The 19,700-nt window shown below is 36.3% G+C and overlaps 4 long non-coding RNA genes across 4 annotated transcripts; 3 read left to right on the top strand and 1 right to left on the bottom strand.

Annotated features, from left to right (window-relative positions):
- The first annotated feature begins 722 nt into the window (after positions 1–722).
- On the top strand, positions 723–1,374 carry LOC136802098 (uncharacterized). Its single transcript, XR_010845963.1, has 3 exons — positions 723–760; positions 1,033–1,092; positions 1,335–1,374. It is a non-coding gene; the product is annotated as an uncharacterized lncRNA (long non-coding RNA).
- Positions 1,375–2,545: 1,171 nt separating this feature from the next.
- LOC136802091 (uncharacterized) lies at positions 2,546–3,061 on the top strand. The gene is made up of 3 exons (XR_010845961.1): positions 2,546–2,635; positions 2,798–2,842; positions 2,978–3,061. It is a non-coding gene; the product is annotated as an uncharacterized lncRNA (long non-coding RNA).
- Positions 3,062–3,631: 570 nt separating this feature from the next.
- LOC136802083 (uncharacterized) lies at positions 3,632–4,777 on the top strand. The gene is made up of 3 exons (XR_010845959.1): positions 3,632–3,693; positions 3,868–3,903; positions 4,518–4,777. It is a non-coding gene; the product is annotated as an uncharacterized lncRNA (long non-coding RNA).
- A 9,469-nt stretch (positions 4,778–14,246) lies between these two features.
- On the bottom strand, positions 14,247–15,291 carry LOC136802079 (uncharacterized). Its single transcript, XR_010845957.1, has 3 exons — positions 15,223–15,291; positions 14,628–14,703; positions 14,247–14,383 (listed from the first exon to the last, which is right to left on the bottom strand). It is a non-coding gene; the product is annotated as an uncharacterized lncRNA (long non-coding RNA).
- Positions 15,292–19,700: the final 4,409 nt, after the last annotated feature.

Below are 19,700 nucleotides of genomic sequence, written 5' to 3'. Positions count from 1 at the left end.
ATGAATGTTTTGAAGTTTAAGAGGAGATTACAATAGCAATTTTCTCAAAAATACAAAATGAACCTGAATGCCAAAAATGTGTATATTCTTGCTTTTGAAGTTGTAATTTGGACCACTACCCCTTTTTTAACCTGGTACAAAGCTAAAATCTGCTTTCAATATAGGTACTCTACCCCTACATGACCTGGAAATATCAGGGTCCAGGTCCTTAAAAGTATCACTTGTTTTTTAGAACGCAATATCGAAAACAATCGGCACCAAAGATTTACAAATTCAATCCTCTGTAAGAGTATTTTTGGATTTTAATTTTGTTCGGCCCAAATAGGACATCGTGCTCATTACTTTAATGGTATTAGTGAAATGATTTTTACATGGGTTTTATCAATGACTGTAAAAAAGAATGAGCAATTAAAGGTTTTTCGCGAGACAAATTTTCGCGCGAAAGTATATCTTGCGAAAATTAATTCTCTGCGAAAGTTGAATCCTGCGTTTCATTACGTTTTACGCCTGTGAGAGCAAAATTCGTAGTTCGAGTGTCAGCGTTATACATCGTTGTATATGCGTGTCTGCGTGCATGAAAGCAGCATTGTCTGGATAGTGCTATGAATTTCTATTTGAAAAAGGAGGAATTCCTATTTCGTAAGGAGTAATTCCCTAATGGGAAGGGCTTAGTTTGATTAATATCAATACCATTAATATCTTTATTTAGAGTCCGTTAACAGAGCAAACTGAATGTTTTGGTCGCAATTCTTCATTATCGGTAAGTTGTTTGAATTTTAACTATTTAAAAGGAGTTTTGTTTTTAACTTTTGAATTCTCTGAGAAAAACATAACCTCTTACTTAAAATACCAATTGATAGGCAAGTGGTAGGGAAGCTATGGAACATTTCTGATTCCAATTTTAGTGCCCTTGTATTCCATAACGATGGTTATTTAAAAAAGATTTTTGATACAACTATGTTTTAAGGAAACGCTTTACTCTGTCGAGTAATTTTATTGAGTTTTGAAGTTATTATTTTTTGCTTTTGACAGACCATTAGAAATCAGCTGGAAGGCGGAGATTCTGACGAAGATTCTGATGAAATCCCAATGGTATAACCTAGCTTCAAAGCTTTCCACATTCCACTCTTTTTCATTCTTTTTTTATAAGATTCCTAAAGGATCAAACTTAAAAAGAGTCTTGGGATCTTTTTTCTAATCGAGTTGTTCTTGTTCAATTTACAGATAACTGAAAGAATTGCATTGCTATCCAGACAATGCTGCTTCATGCACGCAGACATTTGGATCACGATGAATAACACATTGTTTGCAAAGATTCTTTCTTCTATTTTCAGACCCCTATACGAAAGAAATCAAAATTGAAGTTTAAAAAGGTATTGCTTGCACAAATTTAATACTCTATCTACTGTCTTCAATGTTATTTTCAAAAGATTCGTTTCAATAAAACTACTATTTCTATATATTTTTTTTGCTGTAGGGCATGAAACGTGTTGCAGAAAAAGCTGGAAGATGATGTCATATTTTCAAATGAAGAATCTGGTTCAGAGTCAGAAATATTGCCAATGGTAACTATTTTGAATTTTATTTCAATAAAATGTTTTATTTTATTAAACAATGTTCTGCGCTGGTTTAAAATCGTTCGACATATTCTGATTGCCTCGCAGCGCTTCCCAGCCTTATGTCCTATTTGTTTTACGAGACGTGTTAATATTTTATAGTGAAATTTAGTGTTATTAAACTGATCATCGAAAGTCAATCTGATATTCACACTTTTTCTTTGCATCAAAAAGTTCTTTGCACCTATTTTAGCAACAGACCCTGAACGACAATAAATTAAAAAAAATCTTTAGATATTAGGTCTGGTACAGACAGGTAAATAATGGTAAACTATGGCATTAATGCAATATCTATCTTTTTTCAGATTCAAACACAAAAGTCCCATTGCCAGGTAAGAACTATATAGTTTTGGTGAAAATTTGATTCAAACCTTTTATTTTGGGTTTAACAATCATTTGTGCTTAATCGCAAGTGTATCATGCCTTATGCGGTTTTTTTAAATCGTTGAAAGAGTGTGTACCATCTCCTCTTGACTGTACAATTTTTAGGAAGAGTATATGAATCGGGCTTATGGTTGTAATTCGACCCTTGAGTATAATCTTTTTATTTTCCGTTTTTTGTAGCAAAAAAGTGAAGTTGAGCAATAAGCTATTGGAGGTATAACTGTTCAGGTTGTAGACACTAAGACGTTTAAATACATAAGTTGAGTTGTAGCTTTGTTTTAATAGAAAGAATTCAAGTATTGAAAGAAAGCTTGCCGTTTGTTTATCAGACTATTTCATTTTTTTATTGTGATGTATACACTGTTACATCAGGGTCTATGCGTATAAGGAAAATTCCTAACAATATAGTAAATGCCATATTTTAGACGTATCTGTATTTGTGTCAGCTGCTCGAAATCCCATATGGTAAAAGGCAGGTAAAAACCTTGCTCCAATTCTTTTTCGGCACACTGAATGGTGTTTGCTAAATTTTTCTATCTTCTCACTAGTACCAACGAGCAAGACCTTACGCCTGTAATTGTGGAGAATCTTTCAAAATAAAGCTGATGTTTGATTATCACATTAAAAGCTGCAAGGTGAAACATTGACATTCAATCAATTCAACTTTGTTTGGTGATCATTAGCAAGTTTAATTCTCTAAGCATATTGAATTTATTGGTGTTTTATTGCTCAAAATTCGATGGTTTTTGGAAAAATCAAACAGGTAACTCTAATTGTTTTTATCGTTTTTATTTTAGCAAAGTGACGGCACGAATCAGAAGATTTTTAACCCAGAAGGAAACGTAAGAATTTATACACTTCGTAACTAAAAAGTTGTGGCAATCCTTGAACTTATATCTCAGTGGAAAAGGGATTTAAATCAATGAGGCTCATAGTAAGGAGTAGATCTTTCATGTGGTAATAATTTTATTATCTAGACTGGTGGTCCATTCATTTGCAGATGCGAAAAATCATTCATAGTCAAAGGCGTGTTTGATATGCATGTTGGAAAATGTCTCATTAACAAAGTATGACCTTTTTCTTATATTTTCTAAAAGTTAGAGAATCCTTGTCAATTGTACTTTATTGCGATTACTTTTCAAAACTACATTCCATGTTAAAGAAAAATTCTTTTTTCCTCGGTTTTTTATTAACAAGATCCACTATGCACTCCCAAACGGATGTTTTCGAATTTAATAGCATACGTCATCAATCTGTTCAGTTGATTTTTAATTTGTTTTATTATTATTTATTGTCTTGTGCAGCGTGAAGTGTCGCCATCTTACGAACTTCGTCCTCGTAAAGTTCTTATCCCAAATGACGAAGCTGACTCTCAGGTATTACTTACGTCTTTATATACAGGAGCAATAATCAGTACAACACATTGGAGAATAGAAAAACCTGAAGCCCCCTTTTTTTAATTGTGTTTTTGACCTATAACGAGAGGGTTGGACTAGATTTCTGTTTTATTCACGATTTAGAATGCAAAACACTTAGATTAATCTCCCAAAAAGATAAGGGACAAATGCCTACGTATTTTTATAAATCCAGCATAAATGAACAACACAACAGTCTTAAACAATCTTGGTTTTAGAATGAATCAGACGTTGAAACGGCAATAAATGACAGTGGTATCGACAGAACTGTGAACGAGGTTAGTTAAGTACAGTTTTAAGTCTTTCCTGCCTGAGTACTAAAGTTTGAGTACAAGAAGCATTCATTCTCTCTTCCTATTCATATTTTCAGTCAAGGAAATTGTAGAAAATGTCGACAAAAAATACTATTTAACATAGCCTCTTTAACTTTCATTCAAATAATTCGTTTTCAGAGTCAAGAAGAAGGTAGTGATTCCGATGACTCTTCAGTAAGTACACTTATTTCTCTTTTGCTTAAAATCCGTAGACTAGTAGTAGGCAAAAAATATTTCTATCTAGGTTATTATGGAATTTTTTCTCCAAAGTTTGCTGACATAATTTTCTTACTGACTCAGTTCTGCCAATTTAGATTTATTTTATGTCACTTCTTGCTATTTAAGGCCTTTTGAACGACTTTATTCCCATATCCCCATTTTTATCACCAAAATATCCCATAATCAACAAATAAAACTATTTGGTTACCTGCCAAATTGAATTCTAACAAAAATTTGTCTATTTGTGGATTCAACGCGAATATTTTTAGGAACTAATATTCTAAAGTTAAGATATGACGATTTTTTCTATGAACCATTGAAAGAACTAATTATTAAGACATAAATTACTACACCAAGCAGAGACCAATGGTGTAGTAATTGTTGTGTAGCGAGGTGACACTCTACTCAACAATGGGCTAAATTTCAATTTTTATCTGGTTATCCCTTTAAATCTTATTAGTTGTAAAGTACATGACTTTCCGTGGCGAAGACATAAACAATAAGGATTTACCCTGAAGCTTGCCAGAAACTGCACCTATTTGTAACAGCTACTTTATTTATCTTCTTAGTTGGATGATGACGTTCGTGATCCAGATTTCAACCCTGACCAATCTGCTTCTGAGGACGATAGTAACGACCCCCTTGACGAATTCAACGAAAAAGAAATTGAAAATGCAGTCATTAAAGTTTTAAATACGTCTTCAATTCCAAACGGCACTGAAGAAATAGCTGTCAGGCAAACGAATAACGAAATAGATGACGAAAATCATACAACGAACTATGGAGATGAAAGAGAAAATGACTATGGAATCGACAATGATATTGACGATCACGAGATTGATAAAAAATCAACCGAAGAGTTAGTTGGTAGGTTAGATCAAATCGCATTTTATGTGGAATTTGCATTTCAAGTTTGTTCAGTATAGGGAATAGAAAGCGTAAGGTTTTAAAGAGTGATTGATTGTCAGTAGCTTTTATAACGTATTTCTCTAGACTCTTTCTGTTATCTGGTGTCTGTTTTATGAAGAATAAGTTGTTGTCTCTTCACTACCTTAATAAGGGGACTAATTTTTGGGTGAACTGATTTTTGCGAATTAGTTCTCGTCAAAATAAAAGAAGTAACCTGTGAAGATACGGTACAACAAAGGCCATAAAATTTCAGAAATTATTTTAAATTGACACATCATTGGAAACATTTTGAACCGGAGACCCTTCACTCGTTATACAATGTCCTTGCCAACTCGTTTGTTTAAGGCTTGAAGTAATTGGACTCTATTTCTTTTGGATCAGCTATATATCGCGCAGATAGGCGAGGCAAAACAGTCAAGTGATTTAGCCTGGAATCGTTCATTCACTGTAATTTGTGAATAAATATTTAAATATAAAAATAAAATAAACCAATTAAATACCTGGTCCAAAAGTTGCTACCTCGCTAAATAAGTTCTCGCCAAATTTAAATTTGTTCATAATTTTCCAAAATGACCCCTAATTCCCCTAATGTGATTCGCCGAAATTAATTCTCGCCGAAATAAGTTCCGTTAAGGTAAAATCATAATGACTGATTGTAATATTGGGTTGTAATATTTAGTTTTAATAAAAAAATTTTCTTTGGAACAAATATTCGCAGAATGGGCTTTTCCAGAAAAAATTCGTTCATGGGGGTGGAGGATATATTATTTTTTCTGTGATCTACCCCTGGACATTTCGATTTTTCACCCCCTGGACAAGCATCAAGTTGACCCCCTGGACACAAAATTTACCCCTGGACATCGCAGATTTACCCCATGGACATGGCAGTTTTTCAGGGTTTTTTCAATACCCCTGGACAATATATCCTCCACCCCCCATGAATGGTTTTTTTCTGGAAGAGCCCAATACAAATTACAAATTCACAAAAATTAATCCCAACGAAAATTAATTACATGTTTCGAGGGTACACTGAAGTATAATATTTCTGTCTAAATTATTTTTTATTCATTTTCTTCTTTAAGCCGAGCGATTGAAGGACGGGCACAAGAGACATGCGTGTTTTTATTGTGGTAAACTGGAGCACCCCATTACCAGGCATTTCAAAACTTATCATAAAGAAGAAGAAGAAGTGAAAGCCATCATGAAAATGAAGACGGGCAAAGAAAAGCGGAGGTTGTGGATCGCTCTGGAAAGAAAAGGTGACCATAAGTTTAACAGCCAAAGCTCGACAACGAAATTGGTTGTGCGAAAAACTAAAAACATATCCGAAAAAGTCCCCTGTGTTTACTGCACGGGTCTCTTTGCAGCCCGGTCCCTGTCGAAACATGTCAAAAAGTGCCCCTCAAAGAAGAATCAGGAGTTGAAGAAGCCGCTGGCAGCTGGTCGCATGTTGCTTTCCTCCGACAAAGCAGACGGCAAATTTGGAGACGTCCGCGAGCACATCGTAGAAAAAATGCGCGGACGTGATGAAAACTATCTTATTATGAAAAATGACCGACCGAACATTATTACTGTTAGGATATTCTCAAATGCAGCTAAAAGAAAAAGACCGTTATTGTGATATACGGTACACAATGAAAACATTGAGCAAATTGTTAATTGAATTTAGGAGCATCACTGGTATGCACAATGCCACGAGCTCGAGTCTTGTCCAAGTGAAGAACTACGATAACGTACTCAGAGCTGCAAAGAATTTGACAAATTACGAGGGGCCAAGGAAAATTGGAAAGCCGAATGTGTTTCGAAAAATCGGGTTCTCTCTTTCCAATTTGGCTGTCGTTGTCCGGACCGAAGCTATCAAGGCATGTGACAATGATCTCAGAGAGCAGTGTCGATCATTTTTGGAACTATATGAGGTAGATTGGACAGCCTTTTCAGTGAACGCGCAGGCCGTCTACGAGGATCGAAGTGCAAATGCGCCTCAGAATTTACCATTGGAAAGCGATGTCAAGTTGTTCAAACAGTATTGCGTTGACGAAATCACAAAAATGTTGAAATTGAAATATGATTCCTTCTCAAAAGATGACTACTCGTTGCTTTCCAATCTCACACTTGCAAGGCTGATGACCTTCAATGCAAGGAGAGGTCGGTATTTCCTTATCCGTTATTCATCAGAATTTGTATTTAGTCTGGTTACTCTAGGGTCTGAGTGTAATTGAGTATGTAAATGATCATTTTCATGACCTTTCAGATGGCGAGATAGTTGAAATTTCTTTTTGTTGAAAGGGATTTGTATTGCTTGTAGAGCCTGAGCCTGTTGTGCATATTGTAAATGTTTGTAATAATATGTGTAGATTTGCCACCAAATGAAAAATTCCTTAGCAACAGCGCGAGGAAACGAAAAATCCGCTATTATGGAAAATCTACCACGCCTAAAAACTTGACCAAACCTTTTTTCATCTGCATCATGACACCTAAACAGGATTAGAAGTCAAAGCCCTCCACACTCAATTACCCTCAGAACCTGAAAAACCCAATGGGTCCTAGAACTCTCAGCAACAGTTGATTGAAAAAGACTTTTTAATACAAATCCCTGTGAACAAAAAGAAATAGAAATTTCAACTGTCTCGTCATCTGAAAAATCTTGAAAAATAAGCAAGATTTTGAAATATTTGATTGATTTTGAAAAGTTTGATTAACTTGGTACTTCAAAATAGCTTGGAACCCTTGATGACTACTATCTAGATCTACATTTTTGAGCCAAGCCCAAAAGAGAAATTTTGAAATATACTAAAAGAAAATGATATGGTTGATAGGGTTTAGATCAATCTCATATAGCTGTTGAATATCAAAAGTGCAAAAGCTTTGAATTTGGTTATATTGAAATGCGTTTATATATTTTCATTCAGGCTCAGAGGTTGCAAGGTTAAAATTGGATCGTTGGGAGGGGGTTATGGACGACCGTTGGAAAAAAAAGGAGTACATCGATCTCATCGATGACGATGTTGAGCGTAAACTGGCCGAGAAATTGAAACTTTGTTATATCGAGGGGAAAAAGAAAAAGAGGTCGAAGAAAAAGAAGAACCACGTTCCGATACTTTTCCCTGAAGAATGTGTGGAGGCAATTCAACGTCTAGTCTCTTTCAGGGATAAATTTGTAGACGAAGAAAATGAGTATGTTTTTCACTCCGGCGAGCTCTACATTAAAGGTTGGAACGCTTTGCAAACCGTGGCAAAGGAAATTGGCGATCGTTTGACATCGCCAAAGTTACTTACGCCAACTAGGACAAGAAAATTCCTAGACACTATCTTACAACTGATGCAGCTCAATGACGCAGAGCTGGGCTGGATGACGACTCACATGGGCCATACGAAAGATGTCCACCTCGGCTTCTACCGTCAGGAGGATTCTACGATTGAGCTGACAAAAGTGGCTAAGGTACTTAATTTTGATCACTTGTTAACTACCTCGCAGTTTATGTCTCTAGTTTTGCCAAAATTTCAGACGAGGCCAAAACTTGAGATGATTTGATTAATGGACTGGTTTTACAAATATTTGGAACGCTTGGTGAATAAGAACCAAGACAATAGCCTTGAAGTCCTATTTATTAAACAAAAATTGAATGAAGAATAACTATGAATTTCTTTTGATTTAAGGTGTTATGTGCGGTGGATCAAGGGGCAGAGTTGAAGAACAAAAACATTGACGATCTCCTAACGGGTAGGTATTTTTACGTGTCCAGTATGAATTTAATGCAGGGTCTAAGTGTTGTACTTTAATTGCCGAAATGTTCAAAATTTAAAAGGTCATAATCACAACTGCATTAACTTCGGAAAGCTTCTACCGTGCAACAGCTCTCAAAAAAGTATATAGAAAACTTTGAAGGAGTAGGCTGATCACAAGTTGTTTGACCTAGAACCCTCAGATGGCCAGATTTGGTCGTAAAAACCAATTTCTATATAACTCCAGATCATTTCAGAAATCGAATATACTTGTTTAAAAGTCTCCTATGTATTCCTTTGAAAGCTTTAAGGTGGTTTTTGGTAGGATGTCCCAGCCTAGATAGTTCGTATTTCTGTCTGACTACAATCGCTTATGAAATATTTAGTATAAGACCAGGTCACACTGAAGTCCACTTCCCATTTCCATTTTCCAGTTATTTGTTATACAAAGTATTTTTTTATAAGCGTTAGGTGAATTTTTCAGAGCCTCATTTTTGACAAAATAATTTTGTCACTTTATTATTTAATTAATTAATTTTGTGAGTAATTCTTTTCATAGAAATATTGTTCCTTTAATCCATGAATATTTTGAATCTATAGAAAACAATGTTGAAGAGAGCAGGACTGAAGACGCTGAAGACAACGATATTCAGCAGCAACGAGAAGACCCTAAGGTTAGTCGCCTGGTACATCAGCCCAAATTATGTTTACCTTAAGTGAATAGATTTTCGCGTGGATTATTTTTTTGCGAATCGTAGATCTAAAAATTTCACGTGGGCAAATGTTCGCGAATCTACTACGTTCACCTAATTTCGTTCATTTTCCGGGGCAAAAATGCCGATTTTAAAATTTTCGCGAGGACTAAATTTCATCCAATTTAATCCACGCGAAATTTAATTCACCAATGGTAGTTAGACATTTTTTGCATTAGCATTTATCATCTTAGCTTTTTTGACATTACACGCAGGCGTGTGGTAGTATTAATGGGCCTTTGTATACTCAGCCAAATTATTTTCTGAAATATTGCACTCAATCTTGAAATGTAATTTGAATTGAGAAATTTCGTAATGTAGCCGCTCGATTTTTCCTGTAATTTCCTTGCAATGCAGTAATAATTTAGCAGAGAAGATTGTAAGAGTGCTGCAACAGAAAAGATCTGATCTGTAATTTTTTCTGTTAGAAAGGCTTTTTCATTAGACGGCCACTTTACTTTCAGGGTTCAAGTGCGTGCGATGCCTTTGATTGCATTGCAGGATTGCAGAAAAGCATACTTTAGCTTTAGTCATGTAAAAAAAGACAAATCCTTTTTCTTTTTCTAGAAAACTAAGAAGACGTGGAAAAAATGGACGATAGCCGAAACAGAAGCATTACATAAAGCATTCCAACACCATGTGAAATCAAAAGTCAAACCAATGCAACATGAAGTCCTAAATGCATTGAATAGGTACCCAGTACTGAAGGAGCGGGGAGCAGACAAAGTGAAAAATAAAATAAGTAAAACTATAGATATTTGAGAAGAAAAAAGTTCGGACTAAACTTTATATTTAAAAGTTATGGCGATATTTATTTTACAAAAACATATTTAACGTTTGTTTATATTTTGTTATTACAGTATATACTATTGTTCAAAACCTTGAGTTCGTTACAACTTTACAAGAAAAAGATATTTTCCAGAAATTCACTTCTACTTACTAACTTTATTTTGACATATATTTAAAAATAATTTCCTGCTAGAAATATAGGCCAGGCAATAACTCTTAGTCATAGAATATTTTGGTTGTTAAAACTTTCATACGGTACTTGAAACATTTGACATATAAAGTCTTTGCTAAACCAAACGTTTTTACGTACAAAACCGTAAAGTCTTCGAGCTCATTGAAATCTAATTGCACAAATGCATTCATCTCGAAGCGTAGATAGAAAATTGGTGCAGTTTGATATGGACTAGCTTGCCCAAAAATAATGCGAAAATATGAATTTTACATTAAACAACGTCGTAAAGCCCGGTAAACGAAGGGTAAGGTTAGCCAAAGATTTTTGAAGTTTGAAAAATGCAACTCCTTACGCTCGCACACTACTTTTAGCTTATTTTGCAAAAGCCTGTTTTCCCCCAATCTCGTATTCCAATGTGGCGAAAATGACATGCTTAAAATCCCATTTGATATTCATTCAAAATCTGCATCAAAAACTTCAAACCAACAGCCAACCGGGGAAGATCCTTTTATGGTGCTCGATCTGATTTAGTTTTCCCCGTCCATTTTGGGTTTTACAATGACTCCTAATTCATAGCTCTAGTTTGTTCCAATAAACCTATGTAGCCATTTATATTTCCAAACACCACGTCCCGGGTGTTCGGATGTCACGGCAATGCGTCCTCTTCATTAAAAGGTTAAAATCGTCACGATAAAGCCGTTTATATTTCCTAACTCCGTGTCCCGACAAAGTGCCGAAATAATTAACAAACCCCGTTCCTTCGGGTGTCACGGTAATGCCTCCCCTTCATTCAAAGCTTAAGCTTGTTCCGATTAAACCGTTTATATTTCCTAACTCTGTGTATGTCCCGGAAAGACCTTGAAAAATAATAAAATATTAAGTCTGTCCCTACAAAGTGCCACAATATTTTACAAGCTCGTTCCTTCGGGTGTCACGGTAATGCGCCCTCTTCATTCAAAGCTTAAGCTTGTCCCGATTAAACCGTTTATATTTCATAAATCCGTGTCCCGGAAAGACCTTGAAAAATAATAAAATATTAAGTGTGTCCCGACAAAGGATCAAAATAATTTTGAAAAGTAAGCTATGCTTAATTTTTAATGTTGAAATTAAGGAAATCGGAGATGGCAAAAACTTATAGCCTCATCCATTGAAGCAAAATTGAGTTGTAAAAAAATCAGTCTTGCTTCTTACTTTTTCAAAATCAATTTTATTTTTGTCCCGGTAGAACCACGATCTATGTTTTGTTATGTTAAGCTTCATTTTATATTTTGTTGTATTTTCGGGACAACCTAAAAAACCGTTAAATGAACAAAAGACCCAATAAAGACACAAATAATGCTATAAAAATTACCGGGACACTTTTTTGTCCCGGTAATATTTTTTGTCCCGGTTATTCCTCAAGTATGGATTATTTGTCCCGGTTAAGCAACACATGAAAGTTCAGAGATATCATAAATTCAGACTAAGCACTATATAGTGGATAAAGTGTTAAATTTGTATTTCTATTTTTACTCCTTACCACCAGATATAAAATCTGAGAGCATGAAGAGAACAATAGAATTTTTTTCTAGCTGACCGTTTATCCAAGAATAGGTTTTTTATCTTAATGTATAGATTTGATGATTTTTTACACGATTCTAATATATTCATATTTTAATAAATATTACTTAAATGATAATTTGTATATATATTTATGTACTGTCCAACAATAAAATCAAGTCTAGTCTAATACACCCCTGTCTCAGTGCCCCGGTTGAACTTTTTCCCTCAGTGGGGATGAAAATTTCTATCAAAATGCCAATGGGCATCATCTATCTATCTAATGTTTCCAGCTCGAAAATTCCAGTAGGGATGGTTTTGGAGTGCAATTTTTTACATTCAGTTTTCAATGGGGATAAAATGATAGAGTAATTTCGCAGTGCCCCGGCCGGGACCCCCAAGGGCCGTGCGCGGCGGTACCGTTTTTATCCAATTTTGACGAATTTTCGCAAATTTTTAAGCCTTTCCAAGCCTTTTGAAGGCTTCGGATGACTGATGGCCATGAGGGAGAGCAAGGCAGAAAGGATGCGAAGGGCTGTGGTAGGCTGTGGAGGCCAAACTTGGTCTAACCTGGGCAGGTACCCAAAGGAGGTCATTTTTACTCATTTTTGCCGGTTTCTCACGACATTTTCAGGAACTTTGAAGCACCCCAACCGGTTCAGGGGAGTACCTACACATACCCCCTAGCCGGTTGACATCAATGGAACTCATAAGAACGTCTGCCGGGACCCCCAGGGCCGTTGCACGGTGGTACGGGAAGGAGGTCATTTTTTCCGATTTTGACCAATTTTCGCCATTTTTCCAATTTTTGCCGGGTTCTCACGACACTTTGAGGAACTTTGAAGCACTCCAACCGGTGCAGAGGAGTACCTTCACATCCCCCCTAGCCGGTTGACATCAATGGAACTCCCGGGAACGTCTACCGGGACCCACAGGGCCTGCGCACGGTGGTACCCGTAGACGGCCGAATTTTGCTGGTGAGAAGGGGGTGTATCATTTTTAATTGAGTAGGTCGTTTTTGGCAATTTTTGCCGGCTTTTTACGGCACTTTGAGGAACTTTGAAAGACCCCAATCGATGCAAACGTGTACTCTCACGGGGATATAACGATTTTTAGAGTAACGATTTTTAGAGTATCCACGCTCCCCGCTTATTCCACCCTCTAACAATTAAGCACAAAAGAGTAAGAGATTTCAGACTGTTTCGTTTAGTCTACGCTCACGATAAATTAAAAGGTAGAATAGTGCATAACAAGCGCAAGGGATGGGGCTTAGCCCTTCAAATTCGGATTTGAGGAGGGGGTAAAACGGTAAAATAATTTTAAGTGGTAACGTTGATTTGATCTGCGCACTAGATGTGTGGGCTTAAATCTACGGAATCCGACAGTTAAGCCCTAACTGGATGTATTCACGCTTGTTATTGTGAGTCTCCTGAAAATTATATCCTCCACCTCCCATGTACTGACTTTTTTGGAAGAGCTTAATACGAAGATAAGCATCTAAGAGCTCTTTATAGCCTAAGAGAACAATTAAAAGTGACAACTATGTTAAACAGATCTTTTAGAAATAAGCCCCTCGGATTCCGATATTAAGCGCAAAGGGATTCAACTTGGGCTTAGTTCTTCGGATTCCGAAAACAAGCCCACCTTGAGTATCTAAAACCTCGTTATAGCCTTAGATAACAATGAAAAGTGCCAATTAAGTCAAAAAGAGCTTCAAAAGTAAAATTTCAAAAAATAAGCCCCTCGGATTCCGATATTAAGCGCAAAGGGACTCAACTTGGGCTTAATTCTTCGGATTCCGAAAATAAGCCCACGTTGAGCCTTCAAGAACTCTTTATAGCCTAAGATAACTATGAGAAGTACCAACTATGTCAGATATGGCTTCTAAAGTCAAATTTCAAAAAATAAGCCCCTCGGATTCCGATATTAAGCGCAAACGGACTCAACTTGGGCTTAATTCTTCGGATTCCGAAAATAAGCCCACGTTGAGCCTTCAAGAACTCTTTATAGCCTAAGATAACTATGAGAAGTACCAACTATGTCAGGTATGGCTTCTAAAGTCAAATTTCAAAAAATAAGCCCCTCGGATTCCGATATTAAGCGCAAACGGACTCAACTTGGGCTTAATTCTTCGGATTCCGAAAATAAGCCCACGTCGAGCCTTCAAGAACTCTTTATAGCCTAAGATAACTATGAGAAGTACCAACTATGTCAGATATGGCTTCTAAAGTCAAATTTCAAAAAATAAGCCCCTCGGATTCCGATTGTAAGCGCCTCAACTTGGAGGGTGTAGTCTAGCTGAAAAGAGTCTTAAAGGAAAATGAATTGAGACAATTTCAAAATCATTTTTTGAAAATATTTCTACACATAACGAACTTAGTTTGATACATTTAGATAAAGGTACTAATTTTCGCACGAATTCAGGTATATAATCTTAAATTGAATGAAAGTGGCAGTTGTCCATCAAGGATTGGCAACAGCATAAGGATTGACGAATCTGAAGAATCACCAGAGGACGGTATGCAGTCGATTCAATCCAATTGGTATGATTCTAAAAACAAAATGAAATTTCACAGCATGTCTACGTTTCTATTGCTTAAATATCACGCTCTTTCCCTAAAGTGATACCACTGAAATGTTTTCAGGATCGCAGAGGTTTTAGTGGCGATGGAAGGATGAGAAGATTGTAATACAGCCCTGTCATAGAGCCTATGGAGTCAGCACTAACCTGAAATAAAATCGTAAAATTTATCAGCAATCCTGAAATCTAGATTCTAATTTAAGTATCATCTTACCTGTACTGGAATTGAAGTTTCATAGAAATTACACCAACTCCAGAATGATAACGTCCGTCCCAGTAGCTTTTCAGATCTAAAAACAAAAGATCATTTGTAATAACGCATTGTAATTTGAAATATTCATCCAAACACCTGGGACACAGCTGCATAATTTGCAAAATATAATGAAGCATATGTATTTGAGCCTGTTGTTGTTCAATTTCAAAATCCTCTGATCAAAATATATATTATTTTTTAATAAAATGCTTGAGTTCTCAGCATATTCTTTATTACACGTGGTTATGCAAAATCTTATGTCAGGTATATACCAACTTGAAATTTAATAAAATATTTAACAACAGGGAACCTACCCCATATACAATATTCAAACCTAAGCTTACTTAATTATCAAAAGTGGGGTCAACCCCCTAATTGTGGTATCAATACCAACTTGTCTAAAAAATGGTCTTGGGGAGATTCGCTGAATACAAGAATGTGGTGAAAATTAAAATATTCATTCTGCAATGCAATTTTTTTCTTTTTCATACTTCCAATCAGTTGATTGAATGAACTTGGGGTGACTTCTGCAACTGACCGAAAATAGGAAACTAACCTTCAGTGGCAGGATTAAACTGGTTACAATCTCTTCTTAGCTTGCTCTTTGATCATTTTGTCTGTGAATGGGCCTAAAAATATTAATAAAATATGTTGAAATTTTGAAACCAATATACATAATCTTACTTGAATAGACTTTTTTTAAAGAGGACACCCTGTTGAATAATTAATAAGTAGTCCAGCAGAAATTACGTCCTGAAAAATACCTTAAAGTAGATCACCGGCTGCAACGCCATACGCTGAGTTTTTTTCTTTACGGCTGTTACCAATAAGTGCCCGCACAGCAAGCTAGAAAGTACACATGCAATCATTAAGTTGCGGAGTCCGAGACCTGATGATTGTATCTCCAGACACTTAAATAGGTAACAGTCGTAAAGAAAAAACTCAGCATGTGGCGTTGCAGCTGGTGATCTGCTTTATGGTGTTTTTCAGGACGTAATTTCTGTTGGACTACTTATTAATTATTCAACAGGGTGTACTCTTTTAAAAAAGTGTATATAAAGATAAGAGTTATACCAGACGATTGTTATAGATAAAATCAATTATCGATAGAAAACCAATGACAAATCGGTTGACAAAGTTATTGATCAAAATCTTTAATTGTTAGTTAAAATCAAGATCACAAAAATTGTAAATATCAGTTAGCAATCGATTAGTCAACGATTGATATCAATGCGCAATCAACTAATTCCGATTATCTATCGATTAATTTCAAATACCTTGCGGTATTAATACAATAATGACCGGTTAGTGAGGGCCGTACTGAGAAATATTGCCTGAGGTCAAGTAACGACCGAGCTTGCGAGGTTGTTGCGTTGACCGAGGGCAATATTTTCAGTACATCCCGAAAAAAACCGGTCATTATTGTATTTGTTAACCGTTTCCTTCAACTTTGATTGATTTTTAGCGCTTTATCCAGGAAAAATAGCGAAATAAAGCAGAAAAAACAAGCGAAAAGAGATAAAAAATTGCTATAATTTCTGACGTCAGAAATAAAAAATGAGAGAAATGATGTCAACGCATTGTTCATTTTCCTTTGAAAAAGTGACGTCACAATGAATTTTCCTAACGACGGGCAACTCTGGACAATGTAGGCCTGTCGTCATGCGAAAAGAACCAATTGCATTGCGCAAAAAGCCATGTAGCCCGCTTCGAAAAAGTAACCGGTTAACAATTACTATTATTGATTATCCATCAATTGTTTATCAATGAGCTATCGATTGTTAAATGTTATTGATGAACTACCGCGAGTGGTCCAAAATTCTACAGACCAGCATAAATTCGACATGGTCTTTCAAAGATAAAAACTAAACCTTACGTTGTGACCCAACGATGAACTATCAAACAATATCGATGAATTATCTATCAATATCGATAACCTTTAAGTATCGATGGTATCCATTGATAATCGAACTAAACGTTATGTTATCAAAAATCATCCATCGATTGAATGAAAGCAATTGATAGCTAATCGAAGTCACAAAAATTGTGAATATCTATTATTACCGCCGTTTTGTATAAGTTTCCTGTTTCTGCACTAAATATTCCTTTGCCACTTTTTTAGCAGAAAAAGACCAGGAAATCGGTTAGTTGAAAATTAAGCTTCGGACAAAGTTAGGCGATTTTAACGGTAAACAAAAGAATTCTCGTACTTTTAGAAACAAACCCTTTTCAATTCCGTGCCGGCTAACCCGGGGAAAATAGCAGAAAGATTCCAGAACAGGGACAAGAATCTTAGCGGAAACAGGAAACTTATACAAAGCGACGGAAATGATTATAGATTTTAATCGATAAGTGATAGATTGGATAGTGATCAATACATCGTTTTAGTAGTGTCGACTGTGCACGCAACAAACAATTTTATAATAAACCCTCCCTCCGGCACTGCCACTCCAACAAAAATAGCTCACATCAAGTCAGGCTTCTGAAATGCATGTAATTTTTAGGATCCACTTTGAAAAATTGATTATATTCTCATTATATTGTGTATGATCTGATGATGATCAAACCAAATGTGAGTTGACATGACATCATGGGGGGTTTTATAGTGGGGTTCAATAGAATTTAACTTTCTCACGCTAAAACTTGTTCAATTCATAATTCTATAATAAAACATAATAAATAGCTGACTAAAAATAATGGTACCTTTTCATGACTGCAGATAATCACAACCAAAGTAAATTTTGATTCATATTTTTCATAATCAGCCATTTTCCTTTTCCCGGGCTTCGCTTCCTTCTTGTTCAAGCAGGTTCAAGCAAATCTTGTGATCGGTCTCGGCTTATCATAACATAAATTTTCCGTCATTTTGAAAAAACGCGTTTTTATACCACTAAAACGCGGGAGCTCCCGCGCTAATTTTGGACTTTCCTTAACGGACCCGAGCATTTCTTCAACAACGCATCGTCAGTCAATTCAATAAAGATTTTCTTAACATGTGCAACAATTTTTGTGCAAATCCCTTTAGCAGGTTTATAAAGGTTTGTATTCATAGCCTTGTCCCGCTTGAACTGGCACCAGCTTTCGGGGCCATCAGGGCAATGAGTGTGATTTTCCTTCGATGACGCGGAATGTAGAAATGAGACAAAAATGGCTTTCTTCATTGACGCAACACTATCAAGATTAGATCTCAAAGCAATACCATAATAATTTTGGAATTTATCAATCATTTTATCTGTCAGTTTACCATTCATCCAATTATTATTTTTCTTTAAGTCTCTCAAACGCGTCCCAACGCGCTTTTGGACATGACCTACGCACTCATATTTCTCCATATCGGTATCATCGTAAATATTTTGAATATTCGCGAAATGTTTGCTGTCACCGTCACCAAGGTATTTTACATATAGAAGCTCATGTTTTTCAATGCTATGACTGAAGATCGCTTTAGCTCCAGCAACTTCCATGCCTCCAGCTGATCCTTGGTAGTTCAGCGTACACTTTTCTTTGTGCTCCTTAAACCATGATTCATACGCATCAGGGTCTTCTAATTTCAATTTCTCTTTTGATTTGCACAACCGACAGTGGCGACTCATTGGTTGTACATCCAATACTTTCCCGTTCTGAAGACTGATTGCGGCAACGTTTCCGTTTAAAGAGGAATAGCCACGTTTTTGCCAAGTTCCGTCAACCGAGACAGCAATATCGACAGGGCGGGTTTCCGAATCTGCGTTTTCCTTAATGTCAGTTGCAGCATCTGTCATACTCTCATGTGCAACTTCAGTTACAACTTTCTCCAAAGATTTACAAATTTTCTAAAGTTTTTCTTTATCATTGGATGCGGTAAAGTGACGTAATCTTCTGGAGTGATGCGTAGCCTTCTCCACACGATCGCAAAGCGTAAACAGCGCGCTTAGTCAAATCCTGGTGCACCTGATCCTTTGGTTTTAGGTTTCTAAAACGTATAGAATGCTCTACCATACCCACATGATGAACAAGTAATATTTAGATTAGATACAAGTCCTTTGTAGCATAGCGAATCTTGAATACCATCATCACAAAAGGCGTCAATTTCCTGGATCAAAAGGAGGTACTGTTCGATTGAGCAGGGATTTTTCCGAATTGCTTTTTCAGAAAGTGATTTAAGCCGTTTCTCTTCAGCTTGTCTAACTCTCCTCTAAGGATGTCTGTTGAGATACTCTAGACGTTCAAATGATATGGGTTCAGCGATACACCAATCGGCATCTTCGGTTACACGCGAGAATGCAGTATATGTAGTTCCATAATCTTTTGCTTCCATCCCTATTTCTGGTGACAGTTTTATAATTACATCAGAGATCTGTTGGTTTCTTCCTATTGTCATACCTTGGCTCTTTGTTATTGTTAATGCATAACCAGTAATCAAAGGAAATCCTTCACGATGACAGCATTTTACATCGCAAAAAACTTTGTTCAAGGGTATCGGCATCCAGGTGGGATGGTCTGCGTGCCACTGTGGACCTTTGTATTTAGGAAAATCAACAATTATAACTTCTGGGAAGGCAGAGGGTTTTACACCCTCTTTGTACACGATGCTAACAACAGTACCCAAATGCTCCATTATTTAAACCAAGCCTAATAAGACTACCTTGATTCTTGGTGAGAATGACCCGACAGCCAGCAGCAACAATGCTCACATTTGGGAATTGACCCATGGATTCTTTTTCTTTGGAATGATGTTTTCCTACACCAGTTGAAATTATTTCGGCAGCACAGCACGATGGGGATTCACATACTTGCTATACATCCTTGCTTCTTTATATGTTTCAGTGAGACAAATAACGTTCGATACTTCACTGTCAAAATGTCTTTTCTCTTCTTCGCAAAATGAAATAAGGCCTCGAGCATTGATTTCCTCCCGGATTTCCTCCCAGTCTTTCCTTGTAACATTTCCAGTTCGTAAATTATCAATTCTTTTTAACAAAGCCATCTGATTAGGCTTTTGTCTCATAATCTCCTCTAAAACTATAACATCTTCAAAGTTACTATAAACTAAAT

This window comes from Clytia hemisphaerica, unplaced genomic scaffold, assembly GCF_902728285.1.
Source record: "Clytia hemisphaerica strain Z4C2 unplaced genomic scaffold, Clytia hemisphaerica genome assembly, whole genome shotgun sequence".
In the NCBI taxonomy this organism is placed as follows: domain Eukaryota; kingdom Metazoa; phylum Cnidaria; class Hydrozoa; order Leptothecata; family Clytiidae; genus Clytia; species Clytia hemisphaerica.
This window is presented reverse-complemented; position numbering and strand designations above follow the sequence as displayed.